This window comes from Dipodomys merriami, unplaced genomic scaffold, assembly GCF_024711535.1.
Source record: "Dipodomys merriami isolate MVZ:Mamm:240054 unplaced genomic scaffold, mDipMer1.0.p SCAF_208, whole genome shotgun sequence".
Taxonomy (NCBI): domain Eukaryota; kingdom Metazoa; phylum Chordata; class Mammalia; order Rodentia; family Heteromyidae; genus Dipodomys; species Dipodomys merriami.
In genome coordinates this window covers 1,280,847-1,302,408 of record NW_027203471.1, presented here as the reverse complement: position 1 = coordinate 1,302,408, position 21,562 = coordinate 1,280,847, and the positions used below count along the sequence as shown (strand labels likewise).

Sequence of the window (21,562 nt, the reverse complement as noted above, 5' to 3'; positions counted from 1 at the left end):
AACCAATCACCTAAGTGATTTGAGAACAAACACTGAACACCAAATTAAGGAAGTAAAGAAAATCATACAAGACCTAAAACAGAGCTTCAACAAAGAACTTGAAACCATCAAAGCTGACCAATTAGAAGGAAAAGAGGTAAAAAACAAAGTAGAGAGTCTCGACAGCAGGTTAGACCATGCAGAAGATCGAATCTCAGGGATTGAAGACAGCATAGATATTACAGAGAAAGAACATACAACCATCCAAGACAAGTCCAAGAAATATGATAAGTCTATCCAACACCTGGAAGACACCATCAGAAGGCCCAATCTAAGGATAATGGGTGTAGAGGAGCACCTAGAAACAGAAGTTAATGGTCTAGGAAATTTGTTTAACAGGATCCTAGCAGAGAACTTCCCAAACATACAAAAAGATAGGCCTATTCAGATACAAGAAGCTTTTAGAACCCCAAATAGACCAGACCAGAATAGGACATCCCACCGTCACATTATAATCCAGACAGGATCAACCCACACCAAGGAAAAGATCCTTAAAGCTGTCAAGGAGAAAAGGGTAATCACCTATAAAGGGAAACCAATTAGAATTACCTCAGATTTCTCAGCAGAGACAATCAAAGCACGAAGAGCCTGGAATGACGTATGCCATGCCCTAAAAACAAACAACTATCAAACAAAAATACTGTACCCAGCTAAACTCTCCTTCATAACTGAAGGCCAAATAAAAACCTTCCATAGCAAAGAAAAATTGAAACAATACATCTCCACCAAACCAGCCCTGCAAAAGATTCTTAAAGATGTCCTACACATAGAAAACCAACAAAGGCCAAGAAACTGCACCCAAACTGAGAATCCAAGAACCTTAGGAAGAACCCAGTTTTCACAGCCCCCAAGAAGGTGGATAACATGGCAGGAACCCCCAAATACCTCTCAGTCCTATCTCTTAACGTTAAAGGATTGAACTCTCCAATTAAGCGACATAGACTGTCTAATTGGATTAAAAAACAAGACCCTTCTATCTGCTGCCTGCAGGAGTCACATCTTGCCTGTAAAAACAAACATATTTTCAAAGTTAAAGGCTGGAACAAAATCTACCAAGCAAACGGCCCTCATAAACAGGCGGGAGTTGCAATCCTAATATCAGATAAAATAGACTTCAAACTAAAATTCGTGAGAAGAGATAAAGAAGGTCGCTACATACTAATTAAAGGATCTCTCCTTCAGGAGGATATTACAATTCTAAATATCTATTCGCCAAACAATGGAATAACCAAATTTATCAAAGAAACACTACTTTCCCTCAAATCCCATATAGATCCAAAGACATTAATTGTTGGGGATTTTAACACACCACTCTCCCCACTAGATAGATCAACTCGGCAAAACTCAACAGAGAAACTGCAGATCTAAACAGCTGCATAGATCAACTAGACTTAACAGATATTTACCGAACATTTCACCCAGCAGCAACAGAATACACGTTCTTCTCAGCAGCACATGGAACGTTTTCTAAAATAGACCACATTTTAGGCCACAAAGCAAACTTGTCTAAATTCAGAAACATTGAAGTTATACCTTGCATTCTCTCTGACCACAAGGGAATAAAATTAGATCTCAACACCAAAAGCCACCAAAGAAAGTCCGGTATCACATGGAGGCTGAACAACACACTGCTGAATCATGAGTGGGTCATGGAAGAGATTAGAAAGGAAATTCAAATGTTCATGCTATTCAACAAAAATGAACACACAAATTACCAGCTCCTCTGGGACACAGCAAAGGCAGTACTCAGAGGCAAGTTTATAGCTCTGAGCTCCTACATCAACAAATTGGAGAGATCTGAAACTAACAATTTAATGAAACATCTAAACCTCCTTGAAAAAGAGCAGCAAGATAAACCACAATCCAGTCGACGGAAAGAAATAATCAAAATTAAATCAGAATTAAATGAATTAGAATCCAAAAAAACTATAGAAAGAATCAACAAAACAAAGAGTTGGTTCTTCGAAAAACTTAACAAAATTGACAGACCCTTAGCAAACCTTATCAGAAAAAGGAGAGAACACACCCAAATTAATAAACTCAGAGATGAGAATGGAAACATTACCACAGAAACAACCAAGATTCAGAACATTATTAGGGGATACTTCTCAAAACTTTATGCTAATAAGTTTGAGAACTTCACAGAAATGGACCTTTTCCTAGCAAATATTGACATGCCAAAACTAAACCAAGATGAGTTAAACCAGCTTAACAGGCCCATATCAAGCATCGAAATAGAAACAGCAATAAGAGACCTCCCAGCTAAGAAAAGTCCAGGACCAGATGGTTTTACAGCGGAATTTTACAAGGCCTTCAAAGCAGAGCTCACACCAATACTCCTCCAACTCTTCAATGCAATTGAAAGAGAAAGCTCACTACCGAACACATTCTATGAAGCCATCATAACCCTCATCCCAAAACCAGGCAGGGACTCATCAAAGAAAGAGAACTATAGACCCATTTCTTTGATGAACATTGATGCAAAACTTCTCAACAAAATTTGGGCCAATCGACTTCAACAATTCATCCAAAAAATCATACACCATGATCAAACAGGATTCATTTCAGGGATGCAAAGCTGGTTCAATATATGCAAATCAATTAATATTATTCATCACATCAACAGGAGCAAGAATAAGAACCACATGGTTATCTCAATAGATGCAGAAAAAGCATTTGACAAGATCCAACACCCCTTTATGATGAAGGTTCTGGAAAAATTAGGAATCCATGGAACATTCCTCAATAAAATAAAGGCTGTATATGACAAACCTACAGCCAGCATTATACTCAATGGTTAAAAACTAAAGCCATTTCCTCTTAACTCAGGAACAAGACAAGGATGCCCACTCTCTCCACTTCTCTTCAATCTAGTATTAGAATGCCTAGCTACAGCAATAAGACAAGATGCAGACATAAAGGGGATCCAAATAGGGAAAGAAGAAATAAAACTCTCCCTCTTTGCAGATGACATGATCTTGTATTTAAAGAATCCCATAGACTCCACTCCCAAATTACTCAAGCTGATTCAAAACTTTGGCAAAGTAGCAGGTTATAAAATTAACCCCCAAAAATCAATGGCTTTTCTATATGCCAACAATGAGAAAAGTGTGGCTGAAATTAGGAAAGCAACTCCATTTGTAATAGCCCCACAAAAAATAAAAAACCTAGGAATTAAATTAACCAAAGAAGTGAAGGACCTCTATGATGAAAACTTTAAAATCTTGAAAAAGGAAATCAACACAGAACTTAAAAAATGGCAAAACCTCCCATGCTCCTGGATTGGCAAGATTAACATCGTGAAAATGGCAATACTTCCCAAGGCTATCTACAAATTCAATGCACTAACTATCAAAATTCCACCCTCATTCTTCAAGGAAATAGAGGAGGCAATCCAAAAATTCATATGGAACAATAAAAGACCCCGAATAACAAAAACGCTCCTCAACGGAAAGAACACTGCTGGAGGAATATCAATACCAAATTTCAAACTCTACTATAAAGCCATAGTAATCAAAACAGCTTGGTATTGGCATAAGAACAGACCTCAGGACCAATGGAATAGAATTGAAAACCCAGAAATTAACCTACAGACCTATAGCCATCTAATCTTCGATAAGGAAGCTAACACAATAGAATGGAAGAAAGACAGCCTCTTCAGTAAATGGTGCTGGCAAAATTGGTTAACTACATGTAGAAAACTGTACCAGAATCAACTCCAAATGGATCAAAGACCTTGAACTCAAAGCAGACACTCTGAAAACATTACAGGATGGAATAGGAGAAACCCTAGGTCTCCTTGGTTCAGGTCGAAATTTTCTGAATAGAGACCCGGAAGCACAACAAATCAAAGAAAGGTTGGACAAATGGGATTGCATAAGATTGCAGAGCTTCTGCAGGGCAAATGACATAGCTGGCAAGATCAATAGAAAGCCCACCGATTGGGAGAAGATCTTTACTAGCCATACAACGGACAAGGGTCTCATATCTAAAATTAAACCACCCAACAACAAATCCTCAAAGAATCAACTGCCCAATAAATAAGTGGGCGAAAGACTTAAAGAGAAGCTTCTCTGAAGAAGAAACAAGGATGGCCAATAGACACATGAAGAAATGTTCAACATCCCCAGCCATAAAAGAAATGCAAATCAAAACAACATTGAGATATCACCTCACTCCAGTTAGAACAGCAAAAATCAAGAACTCTAACAACAACAGATGCTGGAGGGGATGTGGACAGAAAGGAACCTTACTTCATTGTTGGTGGGAATGTAAACTTGTTCAACCACTTTGGAAAACAGTATGGAGGTTCCTCAGAAGACTTCACATAGATCTCCCCTATGATCCAGCAATCCCACTTTTGGGCATTTACCCAAATGTTTACAAACAAGACCACACTAAAGCTACCAGCACAACTATGTTTATCCCAGCATTATTTACCATAGCTAAGATATGGAACCAACCCAGATGCCCCTCAGTAGATGAATGGATCAAGAAAATGTGGTATATATACACAATGGAATTCTATGCCTCCATCAGAAAGAATGACATTTCCCCATTTGTTAGGAAATGGAAAGGTTTGGAAAAAATTATATTAAATGAAGTAAGCCAAGCCCAAAGAAGCATAGGTCCCATGGTTTCCCTTATTTGCAATATCTAGTATAGGTATGAGTCAAGCGGAAAAGGTCAGATAATGTGATGTTAGGAAAATGAACCCTTAAATATGTATTTTAATGTTTTCGTTTCTTTCATGAATGTGTTTCTAACGCATTTATAAGATTCTTTCTTTGTTGCTTTGTATGTCCCTCCCCCACAGTGTAACCCCCGCTTTCACTATATTTGATGTCAGTATAACATGTGGAGGAGATCGGGACAAAAAGTCGTTTAAGGATTCAGGTGGACCTGTTGCAACAATGAGAAGTACAAAATGTCATGTCAAAACCAGCTTTACAATGTCGGTGTGGGGGGGGAGGGGGGTATAATTGGGTGGGGGGAGGGGGGTAAAATTGGGTGGGGGGAGGGGGGAGGAGGGGAAGGGAAGTGAAGGGTAAACAAAGGAGGAGGCTGCAATGCTTGGTAAGAAATGTATGCATTATCCTGCCCATGTAATTTTAGCCCCCCTGTACAGTATGTTCTCAAATAAAATAAAATACAATTAAAAAAAAATTTTTTTTCACAATATTTTGAAAATAAAATAAATATAGTACTTTGTAATACTAAAACAGAAAACAGTTTAATTCTATGAAATCCCATAACTTTTAAAAGTAAATAAGTTGTTAAGAAGACAGAATGTATGTGTTCTTCAAAATTCTTATGAGTAATAAATACTCATTTTCAAATTCTGAACCTGTTTGCATGTTATTTAATTCTGCAGTAGATGCAGTTTCCAATGGGGTGTTACAGACTGAAATGTGAACAGGAAAAGAGCCACATTCTGATATGGGATAAAACTATGAAGCATCTTATAATTAATTCTTCAAGATTAAGCAGTTGTTTATCAGATTAAGCTATTATTTCTATGACCATCAATCACAAAATTTATGCCATAAAGTGATCCTAGCGCACCAGTTTCCAACTTGTAGGGTGCACCTCAAAATTCCCTTAATTTACATCAAAAATAGCTTATGTCCATTGTGAAAATACACTGTACCTCTGCTAATGTGATGCCCAATATATTCTGAAAAGAACACCACTATAAATAGGGTTGTATCATTTTTCCTTCACTGGTATTCTTACAAATATTATTTATATTTATACTTTTTTAACTATCATAGATAATCAGGATGCAAAGATTGGAAGATTGCAGTTCAAAGACTGTGAAGACTCAGCGTCTATGTTGAAGGGGCAGAATGATGCAGGCTCTGGCCTCAGGATTATCTGAAAACTGTGTTTGAGTATGAGGAAAGCTCTTGGCATTGCGGGCTAGAGAGGGAAAATGTTCTCTCTCCCTACCTCAAAACACATGTCACAGACTCCTGGGAGCTGAGGAAGTGGCTCTTCTGCTTGCTTAAGGATAGATGAACACCTGGTTAAGCATTTTCCTGAGATTGGAGAAGTGGTTTGATCTTGCTCTAAAATAGTTTAGATAATAATATTCCAAGACATTATCTCAAAAGTCAAGTAAAAATGTATCTGTTGAAATATTTGTTTGAATGTCTTCTGACCACATCTTGGCAAAGAGCATGCTTGCTTGTTACAATTGGCGCCCAAACAGGGACCCTGCATTGTTGAATTCAGGAAAGGATATTCAGGAAAGTACTTTTAATTACAGGGTGATGGGACAAGTTAAATCTACTCTGTACTTACATATGCTTAATCATTTACTTGCTGCTTATGCTGTAAATATGTCTTCTTATGACATAGAAATGTGTATTAATGTAGTTAGGGAATGGAATCCTTGGTTCTCCGAGTAAAGAATAATGTAGAAAGAGCTGTTCGAGAATGGGAAAAGATTGCTATTATATTTTTGTCCATTTGGGCTATTTTACATACCCTTTTTAAAGCTTTGAATGAGGAAAGATTAATAGCAGATGTAAAGAAAGAGTTCCCCCCTTCTTTTGTAGATTTACAATTGGACTCTGAGGTTAAAGATGCAATAGATAAGGATGCATTGCAATTAACAGAGAAAAAACAAGAGCTAAAGGCTGAAAAAGAATAAACTGAAAGTATAAATAAAATGTCTGAGCAAATGGAATTGATTTTATCAAGATTACAACATATGGAGTTGGAAATTAGCAGAGTGAATGGAGAACCTGAGAAAGTGAAAGTAAAGCAGCCTTCGGCTCCTCAACTGGCTGATGCAATATTTAAAGCATCACTCCCTCCCAAAACAGAGGGCTCAGACAGTGAGTTTGATGATGAAATGCCTATTTTTTCTTATCCTGTAATTCAACCACCCCCTATGAATGGTATAGCTCAACCAGCCAGATATGAAAGTGTTGCTGTTTATGATATTGGTAAACTTAAGAAGGCAGTTGTATGGTCCTCAGTCTCATTATGTTAAGGAATTGCTTAATGGGCTTGCCCGACATTACAATAATTTTGCTCCCATGGATTGGAAGATGCTTTGTAGAGCCTTGCTTAAGAAACCTAAACACCTACAATGGCAAATGTGGTTTACTGAGTTATGTACAAAAAGGGCTAGACAAAATGCACAGAGCAGTAATCCACACCTTTCCCATGTTAGGTCGAACAGAACAATATGCGGATGCTCATATAAAAGTAAACTCTCCTGAAGAAATCCATGAGCAGTTAAGAGACATAGGTATTGAGGCATGGGAAAGGATTCCACCGGTAGGAGAGCATTATGTCTCTTGGACTAAAGTAATTCAAAAACCTAGTAAACCCTATGTTGAATTTTTATCACGATTGAAATTGACCTTGGAACGTACTGTTGTGGGAGAGGCTGCATGGCAACAACTGCTGCGCGTGTTGGCTTATGAGAATACTAATGAGGACTGTAGATGAGCCCTATTGCCTATTAAAGAATCTGGGGATGTGAATACATATTTAAGGGCCTGCAAAGACTTTACATCTGAATCCAGGCCTATGCAGGTGTTTGCTGAAACTATGGCCACTACCTGGCATGCTATGCAAACAAGCCCTCTAATCTAAAGTGTTTTGGATGTGGTCAAATGGGACATATAAAGAAAAATTTTAAAAAGGCTACTGATGTTAACAAGAGAAGACGTGGAATTTGCCCTAAGTGTGAAAAGGGGAAGCACTGAGAAAGGGAGTGTAGAGCAAAAAGAGACAATAAAGGAATTCCTATAAAATATGCTTACCCTATGCAGGGAAACTCTCCATCGGGCTAGCCCCGGAGTCCAGGATTAATAACCGAGGGCAGCCAACCAACTTTTCCCTCGTCCCTGCCACAGCCCACAGCACCGCAGTGGACATACCAGCCTTAAAAGATTTTATTTTGAAAGGTGGTGATAAGCCACAAAAAATTCCTACCAGAATTTATGGGCCTTTACCTGAAGCAACATTTGGCCTATTGACCGGTAGATCCAGTCTTAATACAAAAGGAGTTTTAGTACATTTAGGAATTATTGATGCTGACTATATTGGGGAAATAAAAATTTTAATGTCAGCTTCTGCAGATAATTCCTTTAAAAAGGGAGAACGAATTGCTCAAATTTTGTTATTACCATAGATATCTATTGGAAAGTCATTTAAACCCCACATTGGGGGATTTGGAAGTATTAACCAACAAAAATGTGTTTGGACTACTCATATTACTAAAATGCACCTAAGATTAAGATTAATATTCAGGAAAAGATATTGACAGGACTAATAGATACTGGCTCAGATATTACAATTATTAACACTCATGAATGGCCTAATCATTTATTATATAAAATAATCTCCTGTAATATTAAAGGAGTTAACAATACTCTTGTAAATTTTATAGGACAAGCAGTGTTGTATGTTACTATAACCTCAGAAGATAGACAGACAGCTGTCCTTAAACCTTATATTATGGAAGTTCCAGTTAACATAATTGGTAGAGATGTACTGGAACAATGGGGAGCTCATATTCAATTTTAACATTTTTAGATGGAGCCCATAATGATATTATGGAAATCTGAGGAACCTCTTTGGATTGAGTAATGGCCTTTATCGAAAGAAAAATTAGAAGCAGCTTATCAATTAGTTGAAGAACAGTTAACCAACGGACATATTGAGCCCTCTATGTCACCATGGAATTCTCCAATATTTGTTATTAAAAAGAAGTCAGGGAAATGGAGATTGCGGACTGATTTACGAGGAGTAAAGGCATCCATGTACCCTATGGGGGCTTTACAACCTGGTTTACCATCGCCTGCAATGCTTCCTAAAAATTGGCCAATAATAGTAATAGATTTACAAGATTGCTTTTTTTCCATTCCTGTACATGTAAAAAATTGTAACAGCCGGGCGCTGGTGGCTCATGCCTGTAATCCTAGCTACTCAGGAGGCTGAGATCTGAGGATCGCGGTTCAAAGCCAGCCCGGGCAGGAGAGACCGTGAGACTCCTATCTCCAATAAACCACCAGAAATACAGAAGTGGCGCTGTAGCTCAAGTGGTAGAGTGCTCGCCTTGAGCTGAAGAGCTGAGGGACAGCGCCCAGGCCCAGAGTTCAAGCCCCACGACCGACAAAAAAAAAAAAATTGTAACAGACTTGCCTTTTCTTTACCACAAATAAATCATCAAGGCCCTTATCAGTGCTTCCAATGGAAGGTGTTGCCCCAAGGAATGGTGAATTTTCCAACTATGTGTTATATGTTGATAAGATATATGTTGATAAGGCCTTAAAATCTGTTAGACAAAAATGGCCTCACATTTATATTTTTCATTATATGAATGATATTTTAGTTGCAGGACCAAATATGACAGAATTAGAAATGGTGTTACAGTGCTTACCATCTATATTTAAAGAATTTGGATTAATAATAGCACCTGAAAAAATACAAAAAGACATGTTGGTAAAATATTTAGGATATGTTGTCTGTAGACAAACAGTCGCACCTCAAAAAATATCTTTATGACGTGATCAATTACATATGTTAAATGATTTTCAAAAGTTCCTATGAGATATTAATTGGATGGAACTGGCCTTAAGAATTCCTACTTATCTATCCTGCCCATGTAATTGTAGCCCCTCTGTACAGTATGTTCTCAAATAAAATAAAATAATATTAAAAAAAAGAATTCCTACTTATCAATTACATAATTTGTTTTCATTGTTACAAGGGGAGCCTGATTTACATAGCAAAAGAACTTTAACTAAGGAAGCTGAAAGAGAAGTACAATTTGTAGAACAGAGAATAAAATAAATGGTTTTACATCCAGTAACGCTAAATCAACTCATAAATTTATATATTTTAGATACATGGAAACACCCAAAAGGAATTATAGGACAAAATGAGATACCATTAGAATGGATTTATACACTGCATAGATTTACAAAAAAATATGCCTTATGAACAACAGTTGGCAATTATTATTCAACAGGCCAGGCAATGGGTATTCACCCTATCAGGGTATGATTTATTTGAAATTATCCTTCCTTTGCCAAAAGACCAAGTAAAATATTTGTTAAACATGTCTGAAATGCTATAAATTACATTAGTAAAATTTACTGGGCAATTTTCCTATCATTTTCCCAAAGGTAGATTGTGGAATTGCTTGCTTAAACAACAATTTGTATTTAATAATATAATTACCAAGGTCCCTATTTCCACTGCTCTTACTGTTTTTACAGATGGCTCCAAAACAAAAAGTGTTTATTGGACAACAAATACATATTGGGTTCAAACAACTACTTTAGCATCAGTTCAACAAAATGAACTTTTTGCTATTATTAAGGTGTTACAAGATTTTGTGGGAGATGTTAATATTGTTACTGATTCTGCCTATGCTGTAGGGGTTGTGACTAATATAGTCACTGCTGTTCCTTATTCATCTAAACCCCAGCTAAACCAATTATTTAAACAATTACAAGCATTACTGCAACAACATAAGGCCAAAGTGCTAACTCACATTAGGGCTCACTCTTCGTTACCTGGGTACCTTGTATATGGCGATAATCAGGTTGATAAATTAGTTTTGCTTCTGCTAAACAAGATCATGCTCATTTACATACAAATGCTTGCCATTTACATATGCATTATAAAATACCTTATTCTCAAGGTAAACAAATTATAAAAAGGTGCCCCATCTGCAGACCAATGCATTTGAGAGTTGTACCTGCTGGAGTAAATCCTCAGGATTACAACCTAAGGAGCTCTGGCAAATGGACATAATCCATGTACAAGCCTTTGGCCATTTTTCCTTTATACATGTTACAATAGATACTTATTCCAAATTTGGGCTTTTGCCCTTACGGGAGAAACTGTTAACCATGTAATAGAACACTTATTGGAAGTTTTTGCCATTATGGGAGTGCCTGCCAAATAAAGACTGATATTGGATCAGCCTATAAAAGTATCAAATTTAAAAGATTTTGTGAACTTTATGATGTGGTACATATTACCGGAATAGAATATAACTCCCAAGACAATGCATTATTGAACGAGTTCATTGCACACTAAAACAACAAATCAAAAAATTAAAAAGGAGGAAAAGGTTGGATTAAGGTATGGATATTTTGTGGGTTTCCATGCAAAATCCTAAAATAATTTTACATCAAGCTCTTTTTGTTCTTAACGTTTTTAACTTACCACAAGGAGATATTTTACCTAGAGCTGAGCGCCATTTTGAACAAATATCACAAAAACCTTATTTAAATGCTCCCACATAGATTAAGATTACATTGAAAGCAGAATGGCAACTAGGAACATTACATAAGGGATGAGGATAGAGTTTTGTGTCTACACAGGATGGCAAACAATACTGTCTTCCTGCACAATGGATACAGACGCGGCCCAGTGAGGACAGCCCCATATCCTGCAAGGAATCCCCCACCAGTTGAGGAAGAAGAAATCCCCACTGCCCACCTGGGGACAGGTAAAAAAGTTGACTGGAGAAGGACAAAAGATGTTACAATGCACTGGTAAACCTGTCGTGGCTGAGAACTTGTTCTGGCCATGTGTGCCCTGCTTGCTGTAAACCCTGTCCATGCTAATGCTAATGTAAGTTATTCGGGCTTTTGTTCCTAACCCTCCTTTATTGGAACCTGTTGTTTGGGGAGACATGGATATAACCATCTATAATGTTCCTGCTGTTTAATCTCTCCTTGGAATAATTTGATATTTTGCAATAAGGATGATGGTAGCTTTTTAAATTTAACTTACTATACTCATCCCTTGCCTGTTTGTCTGGGGCCTCCTCCATGTTTAGTTATGAATTGGCAACATTGGGTTTTACCTGGGAAATGCACTTCCAATTCTAGAACACAGCTGAAGCGATTAACTACTTGGTCCATAAATAGTAGCTGGGAAAGTGTCACCTTTGATGGCAAGTTATCCTTACCTATGTGTCCTGATTTTACTTATATTGATTTATAATATCAGCCTTTTGTGTGGCAAGAGTGTAGAGGGACATTTGGAAAAGTGTTCAATAATTTTATTAATTAGGGACCTTTTGGACAGTTTATTAACACATGTTCAGAATGGAATAGTACCAGATGTGATTTATCAAATGTTACTAGGATGCTGGAAGCCATTAATGGATCACTTACTGGAGATTGACTGATGGCCTAGGGAGATGGAGGCATTGCAGATGCATGCTGGGTTTCATGGCTGTACTCACTGTTTTCAGACTCAATTTGGAAGGTCAGAGCAGTGCTGAAACCCGTGATGCTATCAAATGGATAGTTTTCAGGGACGTCGAACTCTGCATCCACTTATAATTTTACTTTGTACAAATCTTATGATGTTACTGCTTGTGTACCTCTGCCTTATGTATTTTTAGTGGTAAATTTTACATTTTCTCCTACTATTTTTTGTTTTAATTGTCGCCTGTATTCTTTTTTTTATAATTTTATTTTATTTTATTTGTGAACATACTGTACAGAGGGGTTACAATTGCATGAGCAGGATAATGCATATATTTCTTACCAAGCATTGCAGCCTCCTCCTTTGTTTACCCTTCACATCACTTCCCAGCCTCCCCTCCCCCCCATCCTAATCCTTCTCTTTCCCCTCTCCCCCCCCCCCCTGCACCGATGTTGTAAAGCTCATTTTGGACATGACAACTTGTACTTCTCATTGTTGCAACAGGTCCACCTGTATCCTTAAAAAACTGGGTTTTCCCCATCTCCTCCACAAGTTATACTGACATCAAATATAGTGAAAGCAGGGGTTATACTGTGGGGGAGGGACATACAAAGCAACAAAGAGATAATCTTCTAAATGCATTAGAAACACATGCATGAAAGAAAAAAAAATTAAAATACATATATAAGGGTTCATTTTCCTGACATCACATTATCTGCTTGACTCATAAATATACTAGATATTGCAAATAAGGGAAACCATCGGACCTATGTTTCTTTGGGCCTGGCTTACTTCACTTAATATAATTTTTTCCAAGTTTATCCATTTCATAACAAATGGGGCAATGTCATTCTTTCTGATGGAGGCATAGAATTCCATTGTGTATATATACCACATTTTCTTGATCCATTCATCTACTGAGGGGAATCTGGGTTGGTTCCATATCTTAGCTATGGTAAATAATGCTGCAACAAGCATAGTTGTGCTGGTAGCTTTAGTGTGGTCTTGTTTGTAAACATTTGGGTAAATGCCCAAAAGTGGGATTGCTGGGTCATAGGGGAGCTTTATGTGAAGTATTTTGAGGAACCTCCATACTGATTTCCAAAGTGGTTGAACAAGTTTACATTCCCACCAACAATGAAGTAAGGTTCCTTTCTGTCCACATCCCCTCCAGCATCTGTTGTTGTTAGAGTTCTTGATTTTTTGCCGTTCTAACTGGAGTGAGGTGATATCTCAATGTTGTTTTGATTTGCATTTCTTTTATGGCTAAGGATGTTGAACATTTCTTCATGTGTCTATTGGCCATCCTTCTTTCTTCTTCAGAGAAGTTTCTCTTTAAGTCTTTCGCCCACTTATTTATTGGGCAGTTGTTTCTTTGAGGATTTGTTGTTGGGTGGTTTAATTTTTTGAGTTCCAAGTATATTTTAGATATGAGACCCTTGTCCGTTCTATGGCTAGTAAAGATCTTCTCCCAATCCGTGGGCTTTCTATTGACCTTGCTAGCTATGTCATTTGCTCTGCAGAAGCTCCTCAACTTTATGCAATTCCATTTGTCCAAACTTTCTTTGATTTGTTGTGTTTCCAGGTCTTTATTAAGAAAATTTCAGCCTGAGCCAGGGAGACCTAGGGTTTCTCCTATTCCGTCCTGTAATGTTTTCAGAGTGTCTGCTTTGACTTCAAGTTCTTTGATCCATTTGGAGTTGATTCTGGTGCAGGGTGATATATAAGGATCTAGCTTTAGTTTTCTACATGTAGTTAACCAATTTTGCCAGCACCATTTACTGAAGGGCTGTCTTTCTTCCATTCTATTGTTTTAGCTCCCTTATCTAAGATTAGATGGCTATAGGTCTGTAGGTTCATTTCTGGGATTCCAATTCTATTCCATTGGTCCTGAGGTCTGTTCTTATGCCAATACCAAGCTGTTTTGATTACTATGGCTTTATAGTAGAGTTTGAAATTTGGTATTGATATTCCTCCAGAAGTGTTCTTTCCGTTGAGGAGCGTTTTTGCTATTCGGGGTCTTTTTTTGTTCCATATGAATTTTTGGATTGCCTCTTCTATTTCCTTGAAGAATGAGGGTGGAATTTTGATAGTTAGTGCATTGAATTTGTAGATAGCCTTGGGAAGTATTGCCATTATCACGATGTTAATCTTTCTAATCCAGGAGCATGGGAGGTTTTGCCATTTTTTAAGTTCTGTGTTGATTTCCTTTTTCAAGATTTTAAAGTTTTCATCATAGAGGTCCTTCACTTCTTTGGTTAAGTTAATTCCTAGGTATTTTATTTTTTATGGGGCTATTACAAATGGAGTTGCTTTCCTAATTTCAGCCACACTTTTCTCATTGTTGGCATACAGAAAAGCCATTGATTTTGGGGGGTTAACTTTATAACCTGCTACTTTGCCAAAGTTTTGAATCAGCTTGTGTCATTTGGGACTGGAGTCTATGGGATTCTTTAAATACAAGATCATGTCATCTGCAAAGAGGGAGAGTTTTTTTACTTCTTTCCCTATTTGGATCCCCTTTCTTTCTGCATCTTGTCTTATTGCTGTAGCTTGTCGCCTGTATTCTTGCATTAATTCCTCTCTTAATTTTAATGACAGTAATAGTACTATGATATTACAACAAAGAACTCATATTTGGCTACCTGTTAAATTAGGAAGAGAATGGTCCCAAAATCCTTTGGATAGTGTTGTTAGTGAATTTTTTTACCAAACTACTAAAACGTACAAAGCGTATGATTGGAGCCATTATATGTGATCTTAAACTTAATTGCTATTACCACTGTTGCTGCAGTGTCTGGAATTGCCCTATACACTTCCTTACAAACTAAGCACTTTGTGGAAGAATGGCACTGGGATTCACATGAATTGTGGGTCTCACAGGTAGAAATTGATGCTCTAATATAAACACAGATTAATATTCTTTTTTTTTTTTTTTTGGGTCCGGTCGTGCGGCCTGAACTCTGGGCCTGGGCACTGTCCCTCAGCTCTTCAGCTCAAGGCTAGCGCTCTACCACTTGAGCCACAGTGCCACTTCCGGCTTTTTTCATTTTGCTTATGTGGTGCTGAGGAATCGAACCCAGGGCCTCGAGCATGCAAGGCAAGCGCTCTACCACTGAGCCACCTTCCCAGCCCCAGATTAATATTCTTAAACAGACAGTGGGATGGTTAGGAAAAATGTTATTGGTTGTGGAAAAACAGTTATTATTAAAATGTGATTGGAATTTTACTACCTTTTGCATTACTAATATAAAATATAATAAATCTATACATGATTAGAATGTAATACAGTAGTATTTATCTGGAAATTCTACAGCTGCTCAATTGATTGCTCAGTTATAATTTAATGTACATGATATTTTTGGTAAACAATTTACAAATGATGATGCTTCTAATATTGCTGATGCATTTATTAAACAATCGGAAGGGTTGGATCCGAAAGAAATACAACATAGCATTTTAAATACTACTAGTAGTATGGGAATCATGATTGTTTTTATTTTGTTTGCACTTGTACTCTTATATTTGATTTTTATGAAACCAATGCAAGCGTCTATGATAACGCTGTGGAAAGCTATTCTTTAAAAAAAAAAAAGAGAAAAGAATCAAGTTGTGAAGACTCAGGGTCTATGTTAAAGGGGCAGAATGATGCAGGCTCTGGCCTCAGGATTATCCGAGGGCTGTGTTTGAGTATTAAGAAACCTCTTGGATGCCGGGCTAGAGAGGGAAAATTTTCTCTCTCCCTGTCTCAAAACACATGTCACAGACTCCTGGGAGCTGAGGAAGTAGCTCTTCTGCTTGCTTAAGCATAGATAATCAGCTGGTCAAGCATTTTCCTGATCTTGAAGAAGTGGTTTGAGCTTGCTCTAAAATAGGTTAGATAATAAAATACCAAGACATTGTCTCATAGGTCAAGTAAAAATGTATCTGTTGAAATTTTTGTGTGAATGTCTTCTGACCAAATCTTGGCAAAGATCATGCTTGCTTGTCTTTAAATACCACTGACAATAAAGCACAGCATTCAGTGGCAATTGCTGTTTGCACTCTGCATCCCTTATGTCTTGGTGATTTCGTTACCCTTACCCAGGGACCCCAACGCAATAGATGTTGACAAAAGCCCACTCAGGCAGGAAGGTTCCCTAGATTCTTATCTCCAATAAACTTCTCAGCAAAAGACAGACACAAGTGAGCTGAGGTTGAAATAGTAGGGCACACGCCTTGAGAATAAACAGGCTCAGAGAGAGTGTCCAGTCCCAGAGTTCAAGCCCTAGGACAAACCAATAAAACAAAAACAAAAATAAAAACAAATCCCAAACCTAGCATTTTTCTCACTGTATACAGAGGAAGTAATTAAGGGAAATTTCTTCCTGTGTTACATACAGTTAGAAGAAAGAAGATGTCACACAATTATTCTCTTCATACCATGTTATACCAAAGCCTCAAAAAATTGCCCTTTTTCGGGCTGGGAAGGTGGCTCAGTGGCAGAGCGCTTGCCTTGCATGCCTGAGGCCCTGGGTTCAATTCCTCAGCACCACATAAGGGAAATGAAAAATACCGGAAGTGGTGCTGTGGCTCAAGTGGTAGAGGGCTAGCCTTGAGCTGAAGAGCTGAGGGATAGCACCCAGGCCCAGAGATCAGGCCCCACTACCGGACCAAAAAAAACATTGCCCTTTTTCTAAATTTATAAATTAATATCATCCATTTGTTGGCAACTCTCTCTACATTATTCACATTATCATTTTATACATGAAGTGTTGTAATTATCTATTAGCTGAGTTCTAATTATAACTCTTATGAAAGAATATTCTAGGCAAATAGAATGCAAGAAACATTTGTAAATTTGTCAATTAAACACTGTACTTAAAAAGAATTTTGTAAGTATATTATAGAATATGAAATTACAAACAAAACCGAAGTATTTATTTTAAATCTAAACTCCAATTTAGCAAGATCTACATAGTCCTTAATTAGATTAACTTTGCTATTTCCCCAGGCTTAAGTTTTTGTAATCCTTCATCCTTTCCTTGGAATCAAACAGAGTGATGATTACTTACTTTTTCAAATTTTGGATGGGAATCATGATCCATTTTGCATCTAAGGTTCTGTAATGAAGAGTGCATTTAAAACACAACTGAGGATTATATATGAGTTGCACTTCAATAGGAAACTTGACTTCTCAAAACATAATGACAAAATTAGCCCAAACGTCCAACTTTGTATTCCTTTCTTGTTTGGTTTATTTTATTAAGACAAAAGTATACTACCTGGTCCAGGGAAGGTATCACTGTGTAATTCCACTATCTAATCTCCTATCTTAATCTCAGTGCTAGAATTCTAGCCTTGTATCACATTGCCCCTCCATATATTCTTGGTTTATTTAATCTAGATACAGACTAGCAATTCTGAACTTCTCCAGTAATATTATCCACTGCACTGCTGAGAGTGTTCATGTACTCTTCAAAGATGTTCTAACATTTGACACAGGATATGAATATTTTCAGATGAACCTGCAGGAGTCTCTGATTCATTCCTCCATGGATCTGATCCCTTTAATAATGAATACTTGACTCTCTTACTATCTCTGGTCCCTATCTATGTAGTATTCTTAAACTTTTTTGAAGAAAGTTCACTTGAGGATTTTCTAACATTAAAAATTATCAATTGATTCTAGTCTTACTCAGGACATATTTTCTATTGTTTTCTAACTTTTCCACATATTCTGAGAGTTGCTTCATATGTGTATTTGTGCACATATAAGTGCCTCTGTATATATGTGTATGATTGCATGTATGTATGTAAAGCCTCAACATCTTATTCAGCAACCTTGCTCATGACTGGTATTCCAATAGTTGAGCCATTCTTCCAATCCAACTTTTGGCTGGTTAATTATATATAGTTTCTCAAAGACTGTTCTGCCCAGGCTGGATGCAAACTGAACTTCCCAGACTACTTTACATTCTTAGGTTGTATTGCTCCAGTAGTATCAAATTTTAAATTACAAATATTTTGTGAGTGTAAAGGCTAAGGTGTAACATAGATTTTTAACAAATGGAAAGGTTTGGAAAAAATTATATTAAGTGAAGTAAGCCAGGCCCAAAGAAGCATAGGTCCCATGGTTTCCCTTATTTGCAATATATAGTATAGGTATGAGTCAAGCGGAAAAGGTCAGATAATGTGATGTTAGGAAAATGAACCCTTAAATATGTATTTTAATGTTTTCGTTTCTTTCATGCATGTGTTTCTAACGCATTTATAAGATTCTTTCTTTGTTGCTTTGTATGTCCCTCCCCCACAGTGTAACCCCCGCTTTCACTGTATTTGATGTCAGTATAACATGTGGAGGAGATGGGGACAAACAAGTCGTTTAAGGATTCAGGTGGACCTGTTGCAACAATGAGAAGTACAAAATGTCATGTCAAAACCAGCTTTACAATGTCGGTGTGGGGGGGGAGGGAGGTATAATTGGGTGGGGGGAGGGGGGAGGCGGGGAAGGGAGGTGAAGGGTAAAAAAAGGAGGAGGCTGCAATGCTTGGTAAGAAATGTATGCATTATCCTGCCCATGTAATTGTAGCCCCTCTGTACAGTATGTTCTCAAATAAAATAAAATTAAATTAAAAAAAAAGAATTTATATAAAGATAGATGAACATGCACATTACATATGCTGAGTGTACACTGTTAGAAATGTGATCCTAAGCTTGGTGGTGGTGAGATCTTCGGATAGGGTTAAAAGCCAGCCTGGACAGGAAAGTCCCAGAGACTCTTTTTCCAATTAACTACAAGAAAATTAAAAGTGGCACTGTGGCTCAAGTATAGAGCATTAGGCTTGAGCTGAATAGCAGAGGGACAGATCCCAGCCCTGTGTTCAAGTGCCAAGACCACCACCAACAAAAAATATATAAGTAAAGGAAAGAAAATAAATGTGATCTTATCCACCAGTTGATGGCTAGTATAATCCCTGCTCTCTCAGGATGGACTTTTTTTCCAATTAAGTCCATGCTCTTATATCTGATTTGCATTGGAAACAGAATTATGCTTCCATTCTACTGTCTACAAAGTTGCGTGATTAGCAAGCATGATTTAGAAAGGGAGTGGCCTCATACTTCGTGTTCCACATAGGAGTAATGCTAAGTGACATCAACTGTATAGACGTCTCTTCAAAGAAGAAATATTAGATGTTTATTGGAAAGCTAGTATTTGACTTTTTTTTATTGTGAGAATACCGTACACAGGAGTTACAATTACACAGGCAAGATAACGAGCACATTTCTTATCAAGCATTGTTGCCTCTTCTTTGTTTCCCCTTCCCTTCCATTCCCATACCCCCTCTCCCCTCACCCTATCCTCCCCCCCCACCAAAGTTGTAAAGTTCGTTTTTCAACATAATGACTTATACATCTCATTGTTGCAATGGGTCCACCTGTATCCCTAAACGATTTGTTTTTAGAGAATATGTCCAGCAAAGATTCTATAACATAACTCAGCAAAAGTAGGTGCACTGAATCATTTTGGAATTAATTTTTTTGCTTGGGAAGATTATTGATCTTGTCGTTCCTTTTGGGAAAACTTAAAGTCATATTTCACTTTTTGTTGGTTGTGTGGCTTGAATTCTGATCCTGGGCACTGTCCCTCAGCTCTTCAGTTCAAGTTGAGCGCACTACCACTTTAGCTACAGCACCACTTCCGGGTTTCTGGTGGTTAATTGAAGATAAGGGTCTCGTGGACTTTCCTGACAAGGCTTGCTTTGAACCACAATCCTCTGGTCTTAACCTCCTGAGTAGCTAGGATTACAGGTGTAAACCACCAACACCCAGCTCATATTTGCATATATGTGCACTGAATGACACTGTGTAGACAAAGAATGGAATTTTTAACCAAATGATAACATAGTAGATTTTCAGAAAAATTGAGGTAGCAGTAAATATGTCCTCCTTTTCCATTTTGTTACATTAATGACTCATGAGCTATGGGACCCTTACATTAGCATCCTGTGACATCTGTATAGGTGTATTTAGTATCAGGAAATGTTCATAGAGAAATGTAGAAAGAATGAGATTTTTAGAAAACAAAGGAGATAAGGTATGAAAGAACAGCATAGAAGGAGATACATTTATCATGCAGAGATTAAGAACTAGCCTAAGAGATTTAGAATGCTAAAGGCAATGAGGAAAAGCCTACTTGACAACTAGATCTTCAGTAACCAAAAATGGTTCTCTAGACCAGTTTCTGGTAAACTTAGTTACTATCATTTTTTCCTTCCAACTGGAGTTATTCCTTATTTTCTGTCACAACTATTAATTAACTTCTGCCTTTTTGGTGCCAAAACTGACCAGAAAGTTTTCAAAATCACACTTAGACTATTTTCACTTTGTGATTAGCAGTGATGACACAAAATCCTGGAATCGTTGAATTTCCAGAATTAATCTTCACCTAACATCTAAGCACATTCCTGGCATTAATTGCTGTGACTTAATGAACAAACCTTTTTTCAACACAGTATCCTAACATAAGTAAAATACATGAATTAGGGGCTATTGTCAGGTGTCAGTATGAAAGGAGCAATTATATATTTCAAGTATGGTTTCTTTATTTTCCAATTACTATTTTTTTGCCAGTTCAGGGGCTTAAACTCTGTGGTAGGGAATTATTCCTGAGCTTTTTTTTTTCTCAAGGCTAGCACTCTACCACTTGAGGCACAGCATTCCTTTCAGTGTTTTTCTTTTTTATGTGTTACAGAGGAATTGAACCCAGGGTTTCATTCATGCTAGGCAATCACCATACCATGAAGCCACATTCCCAAGCCCTAAGAGAATTTCTTAAGAAGGCATTACATTTTCATTCCGTAAGTATGTATCATAAGTTTGTCCAGGTGCTAGAAAATGATGCAGAAAGCAATACAATATAATAAGTCCAGTAAGGCTGGATGGACAATGAATTTCACAGTCTAGCCAGGGCCCAGTGGGTCTTACCTCAGGGAGCTGTTTCAACAGGCTAAGCGAGACAGCTCGTGACCCAGAGCCCACCTCCAGAATGAGAGGGTCACCTTGGATTCCAGCCATATGGGAATGCTGGGCCCCTCCTCCAGAACCCATTCAACCAGTTTTTGTGAAAAGAGAGAGAAAAGTCAGAATTACAATTAAGTCGGGTGGCGGTGGCTCAGAACTCTAATCCTAACTACACAGAAGGCTGATATATGAGGATCATGGTTCATAGCCAGCCCCGGCCGGAACCTCTCTGAGACTCTTATTTCCAAAGAACCACCAGAAAACCAGAAGTGGTGCTGTGGGCTTAAGTGGTAGAGCACTAGCCTTTTGCTGAGGAGCT

At 37.6% G+C, this 21,562-nt stretch overlaps 1 long non-coding RNA gene across 1 annotated transcript in view; it reads right to left on the bottom strand.

The window, feature by feature from the left end:
- LOC138833445 (uncharacterized) overlaps positions 1–21,250 on the bottom strand; it is a 39,236-nt gene extending 17,986 nt beyond the window's left edge. The window contains exons 1-2 of the long non-coding RNA XR_011373916.1: positions 21,208–21,250; positions 17,295–17,342 (exon numbers count right to left, since the gene is read on the bottom strand). This is a non-coding gene — a long non-coding RNA (uncharacterized lncRNA). The remainder of the gene's footprint in view (positions 1–17,294; positions 17,343–21,207) is intronic.
- Positions 21,251–21,562: the final 312 nt, after the last annotated feature.